We start from the raw sequence: 19,723 nt of genomic DNA on the forward strand, positions 1-19,723 counted from the left end.
CCCTCAAATTCCCTGCACTTTGGTGGTGCTCATCCTGGCACACAATGAGCGGAGAACCTGGAGAAAATGGTGGCAGCTCTTCGATGGGTCAGCTGGCAGAGCGGAGGACTGGAGCTGGCACTCAGCAAGTTGTCCTTACATCGCCCGTGTGACTCCAGCTTGAGGGGGAGTTGCTTTTTCTTCCCCTTTCTGAGAAAGAGCAAGAGAAGAAAGAAAGTTCAGGAGGGCCAACTGGCTGCAGAAGCCAGTCCTGCCTTTTCCTGCTGCATAGCCTGAAAGAAAGAACATGCATTAGGTAAAGGGACTGCTGTGTTGCCAGGAAACAGCCCACAGCTGCACCAAGAGGGATCGAAGAGGCTGCTGAAGCCTGGAATTGAACCACGGATCTTTAGAGCTTCAGCCTAACGCTCTCCCAACTGAGCTACTTCAGCACCTGTAAGTACCTTTTTTGGGCTGCTGCTTCTCACCTTGAAGCTTATTTTCAACAAACCAGCTCTCCAGTCACCACTGGCCAATGCAGGAAGGACAGCGCTTGCTATTTTAGCACTCAGAAATGTCATCAACTAGTCTCTGGACCTATTGAATGCTGCACTTCAGTTCATGGGGGAAAGGCGAGAGACACAACCTTTGAACAAAAGGCCTGGGGTTAACATCCTAATGCTGTCTCCTACTGTAACACTATTTAATACTGGCCAACCCTGTGCTGGTGACAGTTCCATTTCTAGGTGTTTGTACATTTCAGTTACTGTGAAAATTAAAAAGTTTCCATATGCTTAGAGGAAATGAATTTGTTTTATTTTCTTATACATGGCATGAATAAATACAGATTTACACATCCTAGCATGAAAATGTATTGTCTAATATGATCGAGAAAATCATGCGTCCAGATTGTGCATTGAAATCATGATATGAGCTACAAATGCAATAAAAAATAAGGTATTCAATGGTTTAACATATGGAGCAGGGGTAGGCGGCACCGAAGACACTTCTTGCCTTGAGTAGGGAGTAGCTCAGACCTCCAAAGGGCCTGGCCAGGAGCAGGACATTGGCACAGCAAGGGAGGGGTGTGGCAGTGACATCATAAAGGCCTTTTGCAGGACCTCAGACTATTGGTCCAAGGCGGTGGGGAGATGGTGACCTCACAGAGAGATGCTGACATCAGCCAGGCAGGAAGGGGCAAGGAGCCAGGGAAACCTCAGAGACCCCTGTGGCTTTGCTTCACTTCAGCAAGTCTCCTTCTTCAGGTCTCTCTTTGAGGACTGAGAGAGTATACAGGTTCACAGACTTGAGTGCCAGGAGGAACCTCTTTCAAGTTTTCTCCTTCCCTTTTAGTGATTTTACTAGAAAACAGCCATCCCTGTTTAGAAGGTAAGAGCCTCCTCGAGGGAAGGGGTGTCATGGGGGTGTCACAGTTCAGATGCCAATGCCCCGCCGCCCCCACTGTAAGGAAGCTCCTGCCACCTGCTCTATGTTTGCAGGGTGGGAGTGAGCAGCATCCATGGCAGAGATTTGCTCCTGGCTGCCGGAGCAGAGCAGCAGGCTCAGCTGTCAGAACTTCCTGGAGCTATGAAAGGGGAGGGCCCCATGGCTCTGTAGCAGAGTGCAGGGCAGGTGAGCTCACAAATGACATTGTGGGATACTGCTGGAGGCCAGTTATGGTTATATAATGAACGGCTGCATCTAAACTGGCACTCTGTCACTTTAAGTTTGCTGCAAAAAGCTCTAGGCCTCTCGTCGAGGTGGTTTTATTTTGTCACCAAAATAGGGCAGTTTTGTGGCCAGACGTGGCATTGCAGTGTGTGCACCAGCCAAAAGCTGGTGACCGAGGAAGCGTTGTGTGTTTTTCACGCACCTCAGCAATGTGATGATGCTAAAATTACTTTGTAGTGCAGACCTGGCCAAAGATTCACACACACACGCACAGCTTGCAAGGAAAACCTCATCTGCTCCTCTGCTTTGCAGAATCCAAACACAAGCAAAGCTTGTCAGGGCCTGGTGGAGATGTCAGTGAGTCAGGTGTGGTCAGACACTGTGTTTTAGCTACATGCAGGCACTGTGGCTCAGCTGGTTAAAACACTTACCTTATAAGCAGAGGATCCTGGGTTCAACTCCCAGTGGTGCCTGGGGGAGTAGCTTTTGGGGCACTTGGTATTGGCTACTGTCAGAAGACAAGATTCAGAGCTAGATGGGCCTTTGGTCTAGCCCAGTGTGGTTTTTCTTATGGTTTAAATTATGCTCACAGCCACTGATAATAGAGTTACTGAAAGTTTGGGAGTTAGGAGCTGATAGTTTAGTGGTCCAGTCCCCTTGCAGATGACCTCCTCCCTCTGGGAAAGGGGCAGATCTGAGCTCTCACACCAAATGCTCATTGTGGCTGCCAGAATCTGTGGGCAGCTCGTTTAGTTTGCATCGAGGGTTGAGTCCTGCTTTGTGCCCAGTGTCTGAGAATGAAAATCCTAAACCGCCCTTTGAAATAACAAATGCAGCAGGACATGTCATTCTCCCTGTCCCAAAGCAGACAGATCAGTGGAGAAATGCCATTGAGTCCACAGTAATACTCCATTGCCGTTTTACCTTTTTGGCTTGCTAAACTCCCTCCCAACCTTGTGGGGTCCCAGACCCCGGTATTGAGCCTGAGCCGAGACGTCTACACTGCAAATTTACCACCCCACGGCCCAAGCCCCAGGAGCCTGAGCTGGCATGGGGCAGCTCTGGGTGTTTCATTACACTGTGGACATAGCCTAGCATTACGTCTAGACAGCCATTAACACACCCAAGTCACTATTCTCAAACCCTGGGTCAGCTGATTCAGGCTTGTGGGGCTTGTGTTGCAGGGTAATAAAATTACAGCGTAGACACTTGCGCTTGAGCCCAGCCTCCGAGACCCCACGAGGGGTGAGGGTCTCCGAGCCTGGGCTCCAGTCTGAGCCCAAATGTCTGCACTGCAGCTTTTAGCTCACAGCCTGAGCCCCAGGAGCCCAAATCAGATCATCCAGGCCAGCCGGGCCACAGGGATTTTATCTCAGTATAGCTGCACTCTCAGGGTACGTCTACATTGCAATGCAAGCCCAGGGTTAGCAGAAGTCATGTCAGCAGCCCCAACACATAAACCTAAACCACGAGGAAAAGATCCACCCACAAATAAGCTGGGCATTGTCCTTTTCCCTACGGTTCGTAAGTCCAGCAACCAAAAGTCATTTAACATGAGCCATCCCCTCTCTGCACCCCACTCACAGCTGTTGTCCTCAGTCAGTGCAAGCCCAGAGGTGCCTCTGTAGAGTTCATCTGCCATCCTGGGTGGAAAAGGGGGAAAATAAGAAGGCACCGTACTCACTATGTTGTCTAGGGACTCACTCACCCCTCCACAGCCACCCTGTCCTAAACTTGGTCTAATACCTAAATTTTACTATGTTGACTCAGACCCCAGCCCACTTGGCTTTGGAACCAATGTCCCCTGCCTAGCGAGTGCTATTGAATTGAGGGTGAGTCCCTCCATCGGGGTCTGCCAAGCACAGTTCTGCTTCCTTCGATTCACACAACAAGGACAACAACCCTTTATTTCTCCTGTCCCAATAACAAGGAGACTGGGAATCCAACACCAGCCAAAAGTGATCATTTTGGCAAGCAACCCAACATATTTCCAACATACTGTAAAATCCACATGAAGACTCATACACGAAACCTTGCAAGAAAATCTTCCTGAGGGGGTCTGAAGCACCTGCTGCTAGAGGGAAGGAAGGAGCTGTGGGCTGGGACTGAGGAGCACTGGGAATAGGAGGGGGCTGTGGGTTGGGATTGAGGGGCACTGGGAATAGGAGGGGGCTGTGGATTGGGATTGAGAGGCACTGGGAATAGGAGGGGGATGTGGATTGGGGCAGAGGAGAAGGGTGAAAAGGAGCAGGCTCTGGTTGGGAGTGAGGAGCAGTGAGCATAGGAGGGACTGAGGGTTGGGTCTGAGGGGCATTGGGAATAGAGGGGACATGGGTTTAGGCTGAAGAGAATCCTCATATGGGGATCCAGCAGGATGGGGAAGGCAGCAGGCGATTCTAATTCCTTAGGGATATTCTGTGTGTGTGTGTGCAGGGGAGGAACACGCTATATGCTCAGAGGCCTTTATTCCTCCAGGCTGTGAGGACAGGGGGGATGTCAGGAAGTTGCCCCTTCAATCCCCACCCCCACAAAGGCCCTTCTTAGGAAAGGTAAAATCCTGAAGAGAAAAAATAAGATAAAAGACGACTCCAGAAAGACAGATTTTTAAAGATATAGTGAGTAGTTCATCACCTGACTAGGGACTTGAATTCTGGATCCTCAGGTTATCAGTCTGCTGTGCTACCAACTGAACTAGCCAGGCTCACCGAGTAAAACTGTAAGTTGGTGCAGAAGAGAAACTAGTCAAGAAAACAAGAGCAGGAAACAATAGGGGAAACCTGCTGCTCTCTGGCGTGGTCAACACTACGAGTTTATATCCAATTTAGCAGCATTAAATCTCATTAACCCTGCACCCGTCCACACAAAGAAGCCCTTTATATCAGTATAACGGGCTCTTAATACTGGTATCTGTACTCTTCCCTGATGATGAGCAGTGCTGAAATCGGTGTAGCTATGTCGGATTAGGGTTAATGTGGCTGCAATTTGATGGTATTGGTCTCCAGGCACTATCCCACAGTGCACCATTGTGACCGCTCTGGACAGCAATCTGAACTTGGATGCACTGGCCAGGTATACAGAAAAAGCCCTGCCAACTTTTTGAATTTTGAATTTCATTTCCTGTTTGCCCAGCGTGGAGTGCTGATCAGTATAGGTGACCATACAGTCCTAGAATCAAAAAAGAGCTCCAGTATGGACCGTACTGGAGATACTGAAGCTGATCTCTGTATGGGGAGATGAATCTGTTCTATCAGAACACCGTTCCAAAAGACGAAATGCCAAAACATTTGAAAAAAATCTCCAAGGCTATGATGGACAGAGGCCACAACAGGGACTCAATGCAGTGCTGAAACTTAAGGAACTGAGACAAGCGTACCAGAAAGCCAAAGAATAAAATGAATGCTCACGGAGGGAGGGGCGACTGACGACTGTAGCCATCCCACAGTTCCCGCACTCTCCGAAAACCATTTGAATTCTTGGCTGAGCTCCCAAAGCCTGAAGGGTCAAAAACATTGTCGTGGGTGGTTCAGGGTATATGTCGTTGCCTCCCTCCACTCGTGAAAAGAAAGAGAAAAAAAATCCTTTCTTGCCTTTTTCCAATGTCACCGTATGTCTACTGGATGCTGCTGGCAGACATGGTGCTACAGCGCTACACAGTAGCATCCCCTTCCCTTCCCTTTCCTTGCAGACGGCAGACAGTACAGTAGGACTGGTATCTGTCATTGTCATCCCGTGAGTGCTCCTGGCTGGCCACAGTGAGGTCGGCCAGAAGTGCCTGGGCAAAAACAGGAATGACTCCCAGCTCATTCTCTTCTTTAAGCTTTGTCTAATGGACATTCAGTCCTGCCTGGACTATCCTAGCAGCTGGAGGCTGCGCTCCTCTCCCCCGTTTGATCTCTGCTTGCAGAAGCAATAAAGTCAGTGTTGTTTGAAATTCCTGCATTTTTTATTACTTCATCACACAAATGGGAGGATAACTGCCACGGTAGCCCAGGAGGGGTAGGGGAGGAAGGGAAGCAATGAGTGAGGCTAGAATGACATGCAGCTCATACTTTCTGCCATACTCCTTCCTAGACAGTCTCTTCCCATTCTGTATGTGTGAACGTGATTGTTCCTTCCTAAGTGGAGCACTTTGCATTTGTCTTTATTGAACTTCATCCGGTTCACCTCAGGCCATTTCTCCAATTTGTCCAGATCATTTTGAATTTTGACCCTGCCCTCCAAAGCAGTTGCAATCCCTCCTAGTTTGGTATCGTCCGCAGACTTAATAAGCATACTTTCTATGCCAATATCTAAGTCGTTGATGAAGATATTGAACAGAGCTGGTAGCAAAACAGACCCCTGCGGAACCCCACTTGTTATACCTTTCCAGCAGGACTGGGAGCCATTAATAACTACTCTCTGAGTACAGTTATCCAGCCAGTTATGCACCCACCTTATAGTAGCCCATCTAAATTGTATTTGCCTAGTTTATTGATAAGGATATCATGTGAGACCGTATCAAATGCCTTACTAAGTCTAGGTATACCACATCCACCGCTCCTCCCTTAGCAACAAGACTTGTTGTCCTATCAAAGAAAGCAGTCAGATTGGTTTGACATGATTTGTTCTTTATAAATCCATGCTGGCTATTCTCTATCACCTGACCACCTTCCAAGTGTTTGCAGATGATTTCTTTAATTACTTGCTCCATTATCTTCTCTGGCATAGAAGTTAAACTAACTGGTCTGTAGTTTCCTGGGTTGTTTTTATTTCCCTTTTTATAGATGGGCAATATATTTGCCCTTTTCCAGTCTTCTGGAATCTCTCCTGTCTCCCATGATTTCCCAAAGATAATAGCTAGAGGCTCAGATACCTCCTCTATTAACTCCTTGAGTATTCTAGGATGCATTTCATCAGGCCCTGGTGACTTGCAGGCATCTAACTTTTCTAAGTGATTTTTAACTTGCTCTTTTTTTATTTTATCTTCTAAAATTACCCCCTTCCCATAAGCATTCACTTTGTTAGACATTTGTTCAGACTTCTCAGTGAAGACCAAAACAAAGAAGTCATTAAGCATCTCTGCCATTTCCAAGTCTCCCGTTACTGTCTCTCCCTCCTCACTGAGCAGTGGGCCTACCCTGTCCTTGGTCTTCCTCTTGCTTCTAATGTATTGATGAAAAGCCTTCTTGTTTCCCTGTATTCCGATAGCTAGTTTCAGCTCATTTTGTGCCTTTGCCTTTCTAATCTTGCCCTTGCATTCCTGTGTTATTTGCCTATATTCATCCTTTGTAATCTGACCTAGATTCCATTTTTTATATGACTCCTTTTTATTTTGTAGGTCATGCAAGATCTCGTGGTTAAGCCAAGGTGCTCTTTTGCCACATTTTCTATCTTTCCTACCCATAGGAATAGCTTGCTTTTGGGCCCTTAAGATTAATGTCTATTAATCTTTTAACTAACACTCTCTATCTTTTCTTTTCTAATAAATTTTAGCTTAGTTAATAAGAATTGGCTATAGCATGTATTTTGGGTGAGATGTAAGTTGACTGGTGAGTCTTACCCACATGCTCAGGGTTTAGCTGATCGCCATATTTGGGGTCAGGAAGGAATTTTCATCCGGGGCAGATTGGCAGAGCCCTAGAGGTGTTTCACCTTCCCCTGCAGCGTGGGGCATGGGTCAATTGCTGGTGGATTCTCTGCAGCTTGAGGTCTTCAAACCACAATTTGAAGACTTCAATAACTCAGACATAGGTTAGGGGTTTGTTATAGAAGTGAATGGGTAGGGTTCTGTGGCCTGCCTTGTGCAGGGGATCGGACTAGATGATCACATTGGTCCCTTCTGACCCTAGAATCTATGAATCTATTAATCTAAGTTATAATTGAACCTCGGTATGTGGCTGATCCTTTGGGATCGGAAGAATCTTTTCTTTATATGATGAAGTAAGATTTTCAGGAATCATCATCATATCTGACAGGTGTGTCTGGATGGAGGCCTGAGGTTGCGTACCTTAAGGGAACTGTGTGGTTTAAACTTCTAAGTAACCAGTGAGGTACTACAGAAGCTGTTTTGTGCTGGCTTGGTAAATCTAAGTATTGAAATAACCACCAGCGTTTGGGATTTGTCTGCCCTGTTTTGTTTGCAGTTCACCCTGATTGAGTGACCTCAGCTAGCTCCCACGGGCAGCACCGTCACACCTACATCCTGGTTGTAGGGGTCCGGGGGATCTTAGGGGCCCTGGGGTGCACAGAGGCATCCTAGGAGTCTTAGGGGATTTGTGGGGGCCCAAGATACCTATGTCCAGGCTGTAGGGTTACCAGGCGGTCTTAGGAGTTTGGGTGGGCACAGATACATATGTCCAGGCTGTATCGGTCACAGGGGGGATTAAAGGTTTTGTGAGGAGCACAGATATCTACGTCCAGATTGTAGATGTCCCAGGGGGCTGTTAGGGGGTTGTGGGAGTGCAAATACCTATGTCCAGTCTGTAGGGGTTCCTGGGGGGTTAGGGGGTTTCTGAGGGGCACATATATCTACGTGCACACTGGAGTGTCCCAGGGGGCTTATGGAGTCTATATGGGGTACAGATACCAATGTTCTGGCTGTATAGGTCCCTGGGGGGCTTAGGCGGGTTGTGGGAGGCACAGATACCTAAGTTCAGGCTGGAGGGGTCTCCAGAGGGCTTAGGTGTTTGTTGGGGGGTAAAGATACCTACGTCCAGGCTGCAGGGGTCCCGAAGGTGCTTTGGGTCTGTCACAGACTGTGGGAGAGTCTGGTCCTGCACCCCTCTTCCTGGGACTCACAGTGACTCTCAGCCAGCCAGTAAAACAGAAGGTTTATTGGACAACAGGAGCGAAGGACACAGCAGAGCTTGGAGGCACAAGCAGGACCCCGCAGGAAAGTCCTTCTGGGAGTTCAGGAAACTTAGTTTCCAGTTTGGGATTCCCTGAATTCCAACCATCCAGATGAAAAGCGAAACTGAACTAATCCAACTCCCTCCAGCCACCCCCTTCCTGTGTCCAGCTTCCCGGGCAAAGGTGCTGACTCCCTCCCCCCTGCCTAGCACAGGTTACAGGCTGAGCACGTGTCCGGTCCTAAAGTCACCCTCTGCTCTCCCATCCCCCACACAGACAGTCCCCACTCCATCGCAGTAATGCCCAGTGCATTTCCGGCATGGAGCAACAGTGACACCGTGTGGCCACGCCGGGTAATGCACAGAGCATTTCCCGCATGGAGCAACAGTGACACCGTGTGGTCACGCAAGGTAATGCACAGAGCATTACTGTCATAGAGAAACAGTGGCACCGTGTGGCCACCCAGGGTAATGCCCAGAGCATCACACCTACGTAGAGGCTGTAGAGCTCCCTGGCGGGCACTGGGGTCGTGGGGGACACAGATAGCTACGTCCATTCTGGAGGCATTCCGGTGGGGATTAGGGACTTCATGGAGGACACAAATCTCTACGTCCGGGCTGGAGAGGTCGCTGAATGGCTTAGGGGGTTGTGGTGAGCACAGATACATACATCCAGGCTGTAGTGGTCCCTGAGGGTTTAGGGAGTTGATGAGGGGCACAAAAAGCTATGTATGGTCTGGATGGGTCCCTGGGGGACTTAAGGGGTTGTGGTTATACAGATACCTACATCTCGCTTGGAGGGGGCCCTGGGGAGCTTATGGGGTTTGTGTGTCATACACACACCTACAACCAGGATGGTGGGGGCTCTATGGGTCTTAGGGGGCTTTTGGGGGGCAGAGATACCTATGTCCAGGCTGCAGAAGTCCTGGGGAGGGCTTAGGGGGTTCCTGGAGGTCACAAATATCTACATCCATGCTGGAGGAGTTCTGGCAGTATTAGGGAGTTGTGGTGGGGGGCTCAGATACCTATTTCGAGGCTGTAGCGGTCCCAGGGTTGCTTTGGGGCATTTTGGAGTACAGATACCAATGTCCATGCTGTAGGTGTCGCTGGGAGGATCAGTGGGTTCATGAGGGTGCACAGATACCTACGTCCAGGCTATAGGGATCCTGGGGGGTGGTCTTTGGGGGTTTTGGAGGGCACAGATACCTTCATCCAGGCAAGAGGGGTCCTGGGGGCCTTAGGGGGTTCGTGTTGGGCACAGATACCTGCGTCTAGGCTGGAGGGGTTCCGAAGGGCTTAGGGGGGTTGTGGGGAGCTCAGATAACTATGTCGAGGCTGGAGGGTTCCCATCATGGCCTAGGGGGTCTGTGGGGGTCACAGATACCTGCATCTAGGCTGGAGGGGTTTTGAGGGTCTTAGGTGGGTTGTGGGGGCAGATACCTATGTCCACACTGGAAGGGTCCCGTTGTGGCTTAGGGGATTCGTGGGGTCAGAGATACCTATATCTAGGCTGGAGGGATCCTGGGAGGGATTAGGTGTGTTGAGGAGGGAACAGATACCTACGTCCTAATTGTAGGGCGCCCTTGGGAACTTAGGAGGTTTGTGGGGGTCACAGATACAAACATCCATGCTGTAGGGGTCTCAAGGGTCTTTGTGGGGTTTTGGGGGTCACAGATACCTACCTACAGGCTGGAGGGGTCCTGTGGGTCTTAGGGGGTGTTTGCGGCATACAGATGCCTACATCTGGGCTTGTGGGTTCCCTGGGGGGCTTAGAGGTTTGCAGGGAGCACAGATACCTTTTTCCAGGCTAGATGGGTCCTGGTGGGATCAGGGGGTTGTGGGGGGGGCACAGATACCTATGTAAGCAGAAGCAGGATGACCTCTACCCTGACATCTGGTGGTGAATTATGGCAAGTGTGGAAACGAATTTCAGGGACTGATCGTTTTTGCATAGGCACACCCACCCTGCCTGACACAGCCACGGCAGCCTGGGATGGTTGCTTTGGCAGCTGTGGTATCCCCAGTTTATTTGGGGTGTTGTTGGGGTGTGAGATGTGGAATGTTGTCACCCTGATTGTGTGGATGAGGAACTGTGAAACTGCTTTGAGACAGGGATTCTCACCATCAATTGAGTGCCACTTGCTAGACAAGGGAGTGGGCTCCTTCGGTAAACCAGAAACACCATTTGCACATTCTTCTTTTTTAGCAATTGAATAGCAGAGTTGATTTTTTATTCTTTTAAGAGTTGAAGTTGTAGTTTCCTGAGTTGAAATTGTTAAATAGCTGTGCTAGTTAGTGGGGGAGTCTGAAACTATAGTGCAGAGCAGAACAGCTGATGGAGAAGAGTAGTTTGTTGGATGGTTGGAGTGGCTCATGGAGTGAGGTGAGCTGAGCAGTTCTTGGGGACAGCTGGAACAGATCACAGGTTGGCTGGTAGAACAGAGCAGCTGGTGGACTGAGCTCAGCAGTTCGTGGGGAAGGCGGAAGCAGAATACCATGGATACGCAGGGCAGTCAGTGGTAGACCATGTAAGGTGCCGCTTTCTACCCAGGCTGGCAGCGGGAAAAACCCTGCAGATAGACACTTGAACTCTAGTGCTGCGGGACTGTGGGTGATTTTGGGGTTACTGGACTCTTGAAACATTTGAGGTATTGGACTTTGGAGTCTTGGGGTGATTTGGGGATTGATAGACTCAAGAGCCCAGGGAAAAGGACATGGCCTAGTTGAGGTGTTTTCCCAATTTAATGCTATGTTGTTTATCTTACGTTATTAAACATTTCCTGCTACACCCAGACTCTGTGCTTGCGAGAGGGAAAGTATTGCCTCTTTGAGGCACCTAGGGGTGCGTATGTAAAATTTTCCCATGTCACTGGTTGGGGGCTGAAGCTGGTTTTCATTACGTTGTAGGGAAGGGACCCCTATGTACTGAACCCAGTCCTTGCTGCTCTCAGTTCAGCCTGGCAGAAGGGTTCCACTTACGTCCAGGCTGGAGGGGTCCCTGGGGGGCTTAGGGGGCTCGTGGGGGCACAGATACATAGGTCCATGCTGTGGGAGTCCCTGGGGGGCTTAGGGGTTTGGTGGGGGGCACAGATACCTACATCCAGGCTGCAGGGGTCCCGGAGTGGCTTAGGGGGTGTAACGGAGTGTGGTGACATCCGGCCTGGCACCCCTCTTCCTGGGACACACAGTGACTCAGCCAGCCAGTAAAACAGAAGGTTTTTTAGGCCAGCAGGATAGAAGGATACAGCAGAGCTTTTGAGCACAACCAGGAATCCTCAATCGAGTACTTCTGGGGGTTCAGGAAGCTTAGTTCCCAGTTTGGGATTCCCTGAACTCCAACTACCCAGCTCCAAACCAAAACTGAAATAACTCCATCCAGCCGGCCCCTTCCTGTGTCCAGTTTCCCGGGCAAAGGTGCTGACCCCTTTCCCCCTGCCTAGCTCGAGTTATAGGCTTAGGTCCTGTCCCTCACCTAAAGTCACCCCCTGCTGTCCCATCCCCCACACAGACAGTCCCTGCTCCATCACAGTTACGCCCAGAGCATTTCCCACATGGAGCAACAGTGTCACCGTGGGGCCACGCAGGGTAATGCACAGAACATCACACCTACTTAGAGGCTGTAGAGATTCCTGCGGGGCTTAGGAGTCATGGGAGGTACAGATAGCTACGTCCAGACTGGAGGCATTCCGGGGCGGCCTAAGGGGGTTCATAGGGTCACAGATACCTACATCTAGGACGGTCAGGACCCTGGGGGAGTTAGGGGGGTTGTGGGGGGCATAGGTACTTGCGTCCAGGCTGTAGAGGTCCTGGTGGGGATTAGGGGCTTCGTGGAGGACACGAATACCTACGTCTGGTCTGGAGGGGTCCCTGATTGGCTTAAGGGGATGTGGTGAGCACAGTGGACCCTGGGGGTTTAGGGACTTGGTGAGGGGCACAGGTACCTATGTATGTCCTGGAGGGGTTTCTGGGGGTCTTTGTGGTATTGTAGGGGACACAGATACCTACATCCAGGCTATAGGGATTCTGGGGGGGGGGGCTTAGGGCATCAGGGGGAACAGATACCTACATCCAGGCTGAAGGGGTCCTTAGGGGCTTAGGGGGTCTGTGGGGGGCACAGCTATGTACGTCCAGGCTGGAGAGGTTCTGGGGAGGATTAGAGGGTTTTGCGGATGGCAGAGATACCTATCTCCAGGCTCTAGGGGTCCCTAGGGGGGCTTAGGGTGTTTTTGGGAAGCACAGACATCTATGTCCAGGTTGAAGTGGTTCCTGTGGGGTTTAGGAGGTTCCTGGGGGGCACAGATACTTAGGTCCATGTTGTAGGGGTCACCAGGTGGATTAGGGGCTTTCTGGGGGGCACAGATACATACATCTAGGCTGTAGGGATCCCTGGGAGGCTAGGGAGTTTGTGGGCAACAGAGATACCTACATGCTGGCAATAGGGCTTCCAGGGGGAATTAGTGTGTTGGGGGTGCACAGATACCTACTTCCAGGCTGGAGGGTTTTCGGGCGGGGGGTTTAGGCAGTTTGTGAGGGGCACAGATACCTGCATCCATGCTGGAGTGGTGCCTGGGGGGCTAAGGAGGTTTCTGGTGGGCACAGATACCTACCTCCAGGCTGGAGGGGTTCCTCAGCACTTAGGGGTTGTGGGGGACACAGATACCTAAGTCCAGGCTGGAGAGGTATGGGGGGTCTTATGGGGTTCGGGGGGGCACAGATACTTATCTCTAGGCTGTAGGGGTCCCTGGTGGGCTTAGAGAGTTTTCGGGGGCCCCAGATACATAAGTCCTTGCTGTAGGCGTCCCTACAGGTGCTAATGGGTTCGTGGGGTGCACAGAAACTTATGTCCAGGCTGGAGTGGTCCCGGGGGGGGTTGGGGTTTCGTGGGGGGCACAGATACGAACCTCCAGGCTGTAGGAGTCCCAGGGGGGCCGTGGGGGTACAGAGACCTACATCTAGGCTGGAGGGGTCCTGAGGGGTATAGGGGGTTTGTGGGGGGCACAGATATCTAGGTCCAGGCTGTCGGTGTCCCGGGGAGATTGGACGGTTCACTGGGGGCTCAGATACATCCAGGCTGGATGTGTCCCGAGGAGCTTAGGGGGTTCGTGGGGTGCTCAGACACCTGTGTCCAGGCTGTAGGGATCCCTAGGGGCTTAGGGGGTTCGTGGGGGTCACAGATAGGTACATCCAGGCTGAAGGGGTCGCTAGGGCATTTAGGGGGGTTGTGGGAGCACAGATATCTACGTCCAGGCTAAAGGGGTAATGGGGATGCTTAGGGAATCGGGGCGGACACAGATACCTACGTCCAGGGTCTAGGGGTCCCGAGGGGATTGGGGGTTGAGGGTGGAACAGATGCCTACGTCCTAGCTGAAGGGGTCCTGGGTGGTTTAAGAGGTTCGTTGGAGTCACAGATACCTAAGTCCAGGCTGTAGGGGTTTCTGGGGCATTCGGGGATTTCTGGGGGTCACAGATACCTACGTTCAGACTGGAAGGGTTCCAGAGGGCTTAGGAGATTTATAGGGGGACAGATACCAACATCCTGGCTGTAGGGGTTCCCTTGGGGATTAGGTGGTTTATGAGGGGCACAGATTACTCATAGACTCATAGACTCTAGGACTGGAAGGGACCTCGAGAGGTCATCGAGTCCAGTCCCCTGCCCTCATGGCAGGACCAAATACTGTCTAGACCATCCCTAATAGACATTTATCTAACCTACTCTTAAATATCTCCAGAGATGGAGATTCCACAACTTCCCTAGGCAATCTATTCCAGTGTTTAACTACCCTGACAGTTAGGAACTTTTTCCTAATGTCCAACCTAAATCTCCCTTGCTGCAGTTTAAGCCCATTGCTTCTTGTTCTATCATTGGAGGCTAAGGTGAACAAGTTTTCTCCCTCCTCCTGATGACACCTTTTTAGACACCTGAAAACTGCTATCATGTCCCCTCTCAGTCTTCTCTTTTCCAAACTAAACAAACCCAATTCCTTCATCCTTCCTTCATAGGTCATGTTCTCAAGACCTTTAATCATTCTTGTTGCTCTTCTCTGGACCCTCTCCAATTTCTCCACATCTTTCTTGAAATGTGGTGCCCAGAACTGGACACAATACTCCAGTTGAGGCCTAACCAGCGCAGAGTAAAGCGGAAGAATGACTTCTCGTGTCTTGTTTACAACACACCTGTTAATGCATCCCAGAATCACGTTTGCTTTTTTTGCAGCAGTATCACACTGTTGACTCATATTAAGCTTGTGGTCCACTACGACCCCTAGATCTCTTTCTGCCATACTCCTTCCTAGACAGTCTCTTCCCATTCTGTATGTGTGAAACTGATTGTTCCTTCCTAAGTGGAGCACTTTGAATTTATCTTCATTGAACATCATTCTGTTTACCTCACACCATTTCTCCAATTTGTCCAGATCATTTTGAATTTTGACCCTGTCCTCCAAAGCAGTTGCAATCCCTCCCAGTTTGGTATCATCCGCAAACTTAATAAGCGTACTTTCTATGCCAACATCTAAATCGTTGATGAATATATTGAACAGAACCGGTCCCAAAACAGAACCCTGCGGAACCCCACTTGTTATACCTTTCCAGCAGGATTGGGAGCCATTAACAACTACTCTCTGAGTACGGTTATCCAGCCAGTTATGCACCCACCTTATAGTAGCCCCATCTAAATTGTACTTTCCTAGTTTATCTATAAGAATATAATGCGAGACCATATCAAATGCCTTACTAAAGTCTAGGTATATCACATCCACCGCTTCTCCCTTATCCACAAGGCTCGTTATCCTATCAAAGAACGCTATCAGATTAGTTTGACACGATTTGTTCTTTACAAATCCATGCTGGATATTCCCTATCACCTTACCCCCTTCCAAGTTTTTGCAGATGATTTCTTTGATTACCTGCTCCATTATCTTCCCTGGCACAGAAGTTAAACTAACTGGTCTGTAGTTTCCTGGGTTGTTTTTATTTCCCTTTTTATAGATGGGCACTATATTTGCCCCCTTCCAGTCTTCTGGAATCTCCCCCGTCTCCCATGATTTCCCAAAGATAATAGCTAGAGGCTCAGATACCTCTTCTATTAACTCCTTGAGTATTCTAGGATGCATTTCATCAGGCCCTGGTGACTTGCAGGCATCTAACATTTCTAAGTGATTTTTTACTTGCTCTTTCCTTATTTTCTCTTCTAAACCTACCTTCTTCCCGTAAGCATTCACTATACTAGACATTCCTTCAGACTTCTCAGTGAAGACTGAAACAAAGAAGTCATTAAGTATCTCTGCCATTTCCAAGTCTCCCGTTACTGTTTCCCCTCCTCACTGAGCAGTGGGCCTACCCTGTCCTTAGTCTTCCTTTTGCTTCTAATGTATGACAGATACCAATGTCCTGGCTGTAGATGTTCCTCCACGGTGGCCTCAGGGCTGGAAGAGCTCCCACTCCCTTCTATTACCTGGGGGCTGCAGCAGGGGCACAGAGCTTCTCTGGTCTCACTCCTTTACCCCTGCCCCGCTGTGGCCCTGATACCAGAGAAGCTCTGTGCCTCTGCTGCAGCCTCTGCGCCATATCAGAGAGTGGGAGCTCCTCCAGACCTGGGGCCACCGTGAGGGAGACTTTTCCAGGGGGACCCAATTTGGCCAGGGGCCCCCGGGACCCCGACAGCCTGGATGTAGGGTTATGTGCGACCACAGCCCCTCTATGTACCCCCAGGAACATCTACAGCCAGGACATTGGTATCTGTACCCCCCGAACCCACAAAGCCCCCCAGGGACCTCTACAGCCAGTATATTGGTATCTGTGCCCCCCATAAATCTCCTAAGCGCTCCAGGACCCCTCCAGTCTGCATGTAGGTATCTGTGACCCCCATAATTCTCCTAAGACCTCTGGGACCCCTCTAGTCTGCACGTAGGTATCTGTGACCCCCAGAAATCCCTGAATGGCCCAGGAACCCCTACAGCCTGGACTTAGGTATCTGTGACTCCAACAAACCTCCTAAACCACCCAAGACACCTCCAGCTATGACGTAGGTATCTGTTCCCCCCTCAACCCGCAATCGCCTCGGGACCCCTAGACCCTGGACGTAGGTATCTGTGTCAGCCCCGATCCCTTAAGCAATCCCATTACCCCTTCAGCCTGGACGTAACTATCTGTGACCCCCACGAACCCCCTAACCCCCAGGGATCCCTACAGCCTGGACACAGGTGTCTGAGCACCGCACGAACCCCCTAAGCTCCTCGGGACACATCCAGCCTGGATGTATCGGAACCCCCAGTGAACCGCGTCATCTCCTCGGGACACCAACAGCCTGTACCTAGGTATCTGTGCCCCCCACAAACCCTCTATACTCCCCAGGACCCCTCCAGCCTACATGTAGGTATCTGTGCCCCCACAGCCCCCCTGGGACTCCTACAGCCTGGAGGTTCGTATCTTTGCCCCCCATGAACCCCCAACCCCCCCTGCCCCATCCAGCCTGGACATAAGTATCTGTGCAACCCATGAACCCATAAGCACCTGTAGGGACGCCTACAGCATGGACTTAGGTATCTGGGGCCCCCCAAAACCCCCTAAGCCCACCAGGGACCACTACAGCCTAGAGATAAGTATCTGTGCCCCCTGAACCCCATAAGCCCCCCCTGGATCCGTCCAGCCTGGATTTAGGTATCTGTGCCCTCTACGAACAAGCTAAGCTCCCCAGGGACCCTCCAGCCTGGACGGAGGTATCTGTGCCCCCCCATAATCCCTAAGTGCCGAGACACCCCTCCAGCCTGGAGGTAGGTTTCTTTGCCGAACACAAACTGCCTAAGCCCCCACCCATCGGGAACCCTCCAGCCTGGATCTAGCTATCTGTGCCCCCCTCACACACTAATTCCCCCTGGAAGCCCTATTGCCTGGACTTAGGTATCGCTGCCCCCCACAAACCCCCTAAGCCTCCCAGGGACCCCTACAGCCTAGACGTATTTATCTGTACCCCTCAGAAAACCCCTAATCCACCCGCGGACCCGTACAGCATGGGCCTAGGTATCTGTGCCTCACAGGAACTCCCTAAACCCCCCAGGAACCACTCCAACCTGGACATAGTTATCTGTGCCTCCCAAAAAAACCCTAAGACCCCCAGGGACCCCTAGATCCTGGAGATAGGTATCTCTGCTGTCCACAAAAATTCCTTATACTCCCTGGAACCTCTCCAGCCTGGACGTACATAGCTGTGCCCCCCACAACCCGCCTAAGCCCCCCGGGACCCCTCCAGCCTGGATGTAGGTATCTCTGCCCCTCCAAAGCCCTAAGCTCCCCCAGAATGCCTATAGCCTGGACGTAGGTATCTGTGTCCCCTACAATACAACTAAGCCCCCCCAGGGACCCCTCCAGGACAAACATAGGTATCTGTGCCCCTCACCAAGTTGCTAAACCCCCAGGGATCACTGTGCTCACCACAACCTCTAAGCCGTCCAGGGACCTCTCCAGCCCGGATGTAGATATTGGTGTCCTCCAGGAAGCCCTTAATCCCCACCAGGACCTCTACACCCTGGACGCAAGTACCTATGCCCCCCACAACCCCCCTAACTCCCCCAGAGTCCCGACCATCCTGGACGTAGGTGTCTGTGACCCTACGAACCCCCTTAAGCCCCCCAGAATGCCTCCAGCCTGGACATAGCTATCTGTATCTCCCATGACCCCTAAGCCCCCAGGGATCTCTACAGCCTCTACGTAGGTGTGATGCTCTGTGCATTACCCTGAGTGGCCACACAGTGTCACTGTTGCTCCATGCAGGAAATGCTCTGGGCATTACCCTGCGTGGCCACATGGTGTCACTGTTGTTCCATGCGGGAAATGCTCTGGGCATTACTGTGATGGAGTGGGGACTGTCTGTGTGGGGGATGGGAGAGCAGGGGGTGACTTTAGGTGAGGGACAGGACCTAAGCCTGTAACTCGAGCTAGGCAGGGCTGAGAGAGTGAGCACCTTTGCCCGGGAAGCTGGACACAGGAAGGGGTCGGCTGGAGGGAGTTAGTTCAGTTTTGGTTTGGAGCTGGGTAGTTGGAATTCAGAGAATCCCAAACTGGGAACTAAGCTTCCTGAACCCCCAGAAGGACTCGAGGGAGTTAGTTCGGTTTTGGTTTAGAATTCCTTGGTGCAAAAACACCGTGAAACTCCCCTTTCTTCTTCAAAGAGGGCTTCAGCACCCCTTTTCTCACTCAGGCTCACAACTGCCCAGAATTCGAGAACTGTCCCTGTTCCCATTGGACAAATGGGAGGAGCCTGAGGTACAGAGAAGGGAGGTGACCTACCCAAGGGCCTACACAGCAAGGCGCTGGCAGAGCCAGAAAGAGAAGCCGCCAGTCAGACTCCTGTTCTAACAGACAACAAATCCCCCCAGAGGCAGGGATAGAGCTCAGGAACTGAGATGGTGGGAAAATTTCATTCCAACCGTTTCTGTCCAAATATCCCATTCAGACTAAACCAGTTTGTTTCTCAGAATCATAACAAGAGATATGGAAGTTCTTTGCAAAAATATTTTGTTGCAAAACAAAAGCATCTCCTGTTTGTCACAATGTGTTAAATTGTGTCATCACACACAAGGAGGAGACACTTAGATCTTGAAAATTAGATAAGATGCTTCAGTCTGAGCTAAGTCATTGCTGCTCTTAACAATTCCAAAATAAAAAAATACAAATAAAAAAGACTGTTTCAGCTAATCTATTATGTCATAATCTGCTCTGAGTAAACGTGATGGGACACCTCATATTATGCACTACTCTTAGTGACACTCTCCAATGGATCCCCATCCTCCACCCACCATGAGGTAGGTAAGAGTGGATCATTATTATCCCTACTTGAAGGCACACCATGGCCGCTTCACTTCTCCTGCCTCCCCTAGACACTGGACGTAGGTATCTGTGTCAGCCCCGATCCCTTAAGCACTCCCATTACCCCTTCATCCTGGACGTAACTACCTGTGACCCCCACGAACCCCCTTAGCCCCCAGGGATCCCTACAGCCTGGACACAGGTGTCTGAGCACCCTACAAACCCTCTAAGCTCCTCGGGACACATCCAACCTGGAGGTATCTGAGCCCCCAGTGAAATGCCTAATCTCCTCGGGACACCGACAGCCTGTACCTAGGTATCTGTGCCCCCCACAAACCCCCTATAACCCCCAGGACCCATCCAGACTAGATGTAGGTATCTGTACCCCCACAGCCTCCCTGGGACTTCTACAGCCTGGAGGTTTGTATCTGTGCCCCTCATGA

At 50.8% G+C, this 19,723-nt stretch overlaps 1 non-coding gene across 1 annotated transcript; it reads right to left on the bottom strand.

The window, feature by feature from the left end:
* Window positions 1-358: 358 nt before the first annotated feature.
* Window positions 359-431, bottom strand: TRNAF-GAA (transfer RNA phenylalanine (anticodon GAA)). Its single transcript has one exon. It is a non-coding gene; the product is annotated as a tRNA-Phe (tRNA).
* Between the last annotated feature and the right edge of the window lie 19,292 nt (window positions 432-19,723).

This window comes from Gopherus flavomarginatus, chromosome 6, assembly GCF_025201925.1.
Source record: "Gopherus flavomarginatus isolate rGopFla2 chromosome 6, rGopFla2.mat.asm, whole genome shotgun sequence".
NCBI classification, from domain to species: domain Eukaryota; kingdom Metazoa; phylum Chordata; order Testudines; family Testudinidae; genus Gopherus; species Gopherus flavomarginatus.